This window comes from Gossypium arboreum, chromosome 1 (assembly GCF_025698485.1).
Source record: "Gossypium arboreum isolate Shixiya-1 chromosome 1, ASM2569848v2, whole genome shotgun sequence".
In the NCBI taxonomy this organism is placed as follows: domain Eukaryota; kingdom Viridiplantae; phylum Streptophyta; class Magnoliopsida; order Malvales; family Malvaceae; genus Gossypium; species Gossypium arboreum.
This window is the reverse complement of record NC_069070.1, coordinates 38,902,184-38,906,947: the sequence shown is the minus strand read 5'-3', so window position 1 is coordinate 38,906,947 and position 4,764 is coordinate 38,902,184. Positions and strand designations below refer to the sequence as shown.

General features: G+C 36.9%; 1 non-coding gene across 1 annotated transcript; it reads left to right on the top strand.

The window, feature by feature from the left end:
- The first annotated feature begins 765 nt into the window (after positions 1 to 765).
- Positions 766 to 871, top strand: LOC128281902 (small nucleolar RNA R71). Its single transcript, XR_008272185.1, has one exon. It is a non-coding gene; the product is annotated as a small nucleolar RNA R71 (small nucleolar RNA).
- The last annotated feature ends 3,893 nt before the right edge of the window (positions 872 to 4,764 follow it).

Below are 4,764 nucleotides of genomic sequence, written 5' to 3'. Positions count from 1 at the left end.
ACTAACCCTTCCTCATCTTGACTAGTAATCGCGTTGAGTTGCTTCCTTGGGTTAGATTCTGTGTTGCTTGGCAAGCTACCTTGTGGTCGTTCAGAAATCAACTTGGCAAGCTATCCAATCTGAGTTTCGAGCCCTTGGATCGATGCTTGTTGATTCTTAAGTGCTGTCTCGGTATTTTGAAAACGGGTTTGTGACACCGAGATGAATTTAGTTAGCATCTTCTCAAGGTTCGGCTTCTGTTCTTACCGGTAAGGTGGTTGTTGAAAACCCGGAGGATGTTGTGGCCTTTGATTTCCTTGACCGCCCCACGAGAAATTGGGATGGTTCCTCTAACCTACATTATAAATGTTACTATATGGGTTATTTTGGGATCTAGAGTTATTGTTACCCATATATTGGACTTGTTCCTTCTCGATGCTAGGGTTGAAGGGTTGATATTCTGTACACACTTCTCCTCCATTTGAATCTCACCTCATCACTGGATGTACCTGAGTAGAACCACACAAGCCGTCAATCTTTTTATTTAAGAGTTCTACTTGGTTAGATAGCATAGTAACCGCGTCGAGGTTGAAAACACTGGCTATTTTTGTCGGCTTGGTTCTCATAACTCACCACTGATAGTTATTCAGTGACATCTCCTCAATAAATTCGTAAGCCACCTCAGATGTTTTATTATTGATAGTTCCTCCAGTAGCTGCATCAATCATCTGCCGAGTCAAAGGATTCAGGCCATTGTGGAACGTTTGAACCTATAGCCAAAGCGGTAACCCATGGTGAAGGCACCTTTTCAAAATGTCCTTGTATCTCTCCCATGCATCATAGAGTGTTTCTAAATCCATCTGCACAAAAGAAGAGATATCATTATGTAATTTGGCTGTTTAGGCCGATGGAAAATATTTTAATAAAAAATTTTCGGTCATTTCTTCCCAAGTAGTGTTGACCCTCGTGGTAACGAGTTCAACCACTTTTTAGCCTTATTCCTTAATGAAAAGGGAAAGAACCAAAGATGGATGGCGTCATCAGAAACGCCATTAATTTTAAAGGTTTCACAAAATTCTAGGAAATTTGCCAAGTGAGGTTGGGATCCTCGTCCTACAAACCATCAAACTGAACAAACTGTTGTATCATTTGAATTGTGTTAGGTTTCAGTTCAAAATTATTTGCAGCAATAGTAGGTCTAACTATACTTGACTCAGTTCCTGCTAAATTAGGTTTAGCATAATCATACATAGTGCACGGAGCAGGATTCTGATTAACAGAAATAACAGGAGCTAGCAGATTTTCTTGGTTTTCAGCCATCTCCTCGGTTGGGTATGAATATCGTCCTCTTGCTCATTATTTGTGTATATTAAACTTCGCCTTATTTCTCTTTGGTTTCTGTGAACTATGTGATCGATCTCACTATCAAAAAGCAATGGTCCTGACGGGTTTCTTCTAGTCATAAATTATAAGAACCTGCCAGAAAAAGGGAAAAAGAAGAATTACTAATAAAAATTAGAAACAAATTTAAATTGCAGTAAAAGTAAATGGCTAAAGTAATAAAAATCGAGTGTTCCTAATAGCTTAGTTCCCCGACAACAGCGCCAAAAACTTGATACGTGATATTCGTGATAGGTTTTAAATATTTATAATGAATCGTTATTGAAACTAACTATTATCACGATGAAGGCAAGTGTACCTATCGAACAGTAGTATAGCTTTAGCAAGACCGGATTGTCGAACCCAAAGGAACTAAAAGTACTAGTAATGACTGTCTTTTTATTATTTAGCCTAGGAATAATGGGGTTTGTTTTAACTAACTAATTAGCTAAACTAAGAATTCACAGAAAATAGAATTGGGGAATTACTTTTGGAAAAACGATTGAATTTAAGGAAAAATCCACTTAGACTTCACTTGTTATTTGACTCTGAATTAGATGATTTATTCATTTGACTTGATCTGTAGAAATCCCTAAGTTATATTATTATCCCTATCGAGAGAAACAACGTCTAACCCTAGGTTGAATAATTGAAATCTCTTTCTAATTAACTCCCAAGGGTTGCATTAACTCGATCTATAGATCCCCTTATTAGGTTTCACCCTAATCCCGAAAAATCTTGTCACCCTATCTCTAGGCGCGGAATCAACTCCGTTTAATTATGAGAAATGTACTCTTAGACAGGGTCTATTCCTCCTCTGAATAAGAGCTTAACTTGAATCAAAATCATGGAATATCAAAACAAGATTAAGAACACATAATTAAGAACAAGTCAAATATTTATCATACAATTTAGATAATAATAACAAGATCTGTCTTAGGTTTCATTCCCCTTAGGTATTTAGGGGTTTTAGTTAATAACTAAAAAAGTAAACATATCAAAAGAATAATGAATACAAAACATAAAGAAAAACCCAAAACTCTTGGAGGGAAATTGAGGGGAGATCTTCAGTCTTGATGATGAATCTGGCTTCTGAAATAGAACAATCGGCATTTCTTGAGTAGTTCCCTATTTCTTTCTCTGTGTGTCCCATTTTCCTCCTCCTATAGGGTGTATTTATAGGCTTTGGAATGCCTAAAAACCCTCAAATTTGGCCTTTTCTGAATTGGACTAAACATGGGCTCAGCAAGGATACGTCCGTGTGACACACTCGTGTGCGTTTACTTCAGGCTGTGGTCAAGCCTGTTAAAGAGGCACTGGCGTGTGGTCCACTCGTGAGAGCCGTGCTTCGATTCTGCCAAATTGACACGGCCGTGTGGTCTGCCTGTGTGAGGAGGTCCAGGCCATATTGATTTCGTACATTGGTCCATTTTCTCTATTTTTGGCCCGTTTCTCGTTCCTTTCACTCTCCTATGCTCACCTAAGTATAAAACATGAAATTAAGGCATTAGGAGCATTGAAATCACCAAGTTTAAGGAAAAATCATCCATAAAATGTGCTAAGCATGGGATAGAAATATGTATAAATTATGGTGTATCAATCACCTAGTAAAGGATGTTTATCATGCATCTAACATTCATATTCCTCCATTAATCATCAAAATACATGCATGTTACACATGCGTCAAATTTCATACATGAACGTTAGCTCAAAATATAGCTAGAAATGGGTAGATTATGCTTCAAAGACTTCAAAAATACAAAAAACATTAAAAACGGGGATAGGGAGCACTTACAATCAAGCTTGAAAATGTTGAACAAAACCCTAGTTATGACTATTGAGAAATTCGACTTGGACATGGAGAAGATGGACACATTTTTTCTTTGATTTTCCCTTTTTATTCTTTTAATTACGAAATGACCAAAATGCCCTCAGACTCTTACTTTCAAATTTTTCCTATGCATGTCCATTTTTGTCCAAAATCATAAAAATTGGTCAAACTGCTAATTAGGACCCTCTAATTCATAATCTAAAGCAATTTCATGCTTAAAGCTTCTAGAATGCAAGTTTTGTATTTTATTCAATTTGGTCCCTAAAATTCAATTAGACATTTTATGCATAGAATTTCTTCACGAAACTTTCACATAAGCATGCATTCATATCATAGACCTCATAAAAGTCATAAAATAATTATTTCTATCTCAGATTTGTGGTGTCAAAACCACTATTTTGACTATGCCCTAATTTAGGATGTCACAACTCTTCCCCCTTTAGGGATTTTCATTCCCGAAAATCATACTGGTAAAAAGGTTTGGGTATTGTATCCTTATAGCCTCCTCAATCTCCCATGTAGCCTTTTCAACCTCATGTCTTTGCCATAAAACTTTCACTAGAGCAACACTTTTGTTTCTCAATTGTTTGACGTCCTGAGCCAAGATCTTAACCGGTTCCTCACCATAAGTCAAATCCTATCTAATTTCAACTTGTTTCAGTACAATCACATGAGAAGGATTGGATCTATATCGGAGCAACATGGAAACATGAAATACATCATGAATCTTTTCTAACTCAGACGGCAAGGCCAATTGATAAGCAACAGGCCCTAAGCTTTTGGTAATCTTATACGATCCTATAAAATGAGGACTCAACTTGCATTTTATTCTGAATTTCAAAACCTTTTTCCGTGAAAACACTTTCAAGAATTGTAACGCCCCAAAAATCCTGAAATCTTGAATTTTTCTTTTTGTGCTTAATAATTCCGTTTAAGTGCTAATTACGCAAAGGTAGGTCTTGGTCAAAGTTTCAGTTTGAATTAAGGGGTAGAAGAAATAATAAGTTAATTATTAAAAGAATTAGGGTAGACAGTTAGTTAGGCTTTTAAATAAAGTTAGGGGAAAATAGTATAAAAAAGCCTTGTAGAAGAGTGGCTAAGTGACGCCACTTAGAATGTAGGGAGGTGGCGTTAATAGCTAGCAAGGAGGTCCAAGGTTTGAATCCTAGCTTAATGTTTTTAGAAGTTTAATTTTGGCCTTCTAGAAGGATGGAAGTGGCATGAAAGTGGACTCCAAGGGAAGTGTTCAGGAGAGAAAATTAAGGAAAGGATCAAGGGGTTATCAGGGAGAAAAACGAGGAGATGAGAAGGGAGAAGTGATGGAGCCGAATGGGGAATTGGGCATGGGAAAATTTGGCTATAAGGCTTATAAATAGGTGCTGAATGCTAGGGTATGAAGCTAATGCCGAATTTCATTCACCCTGTTACCAGAAACTCTTTTCTCTAAAAGCTGAAAACCCTCTGCTTTCGTTTCTTTTTCTTCTTCCTTGTGCCAAATTCAATTCTTCCTCTACCTCATTGCTGACTTTTCTTTCTTTTTCCTCAGAGCCGAATAACTCTCTTTTACCATACAA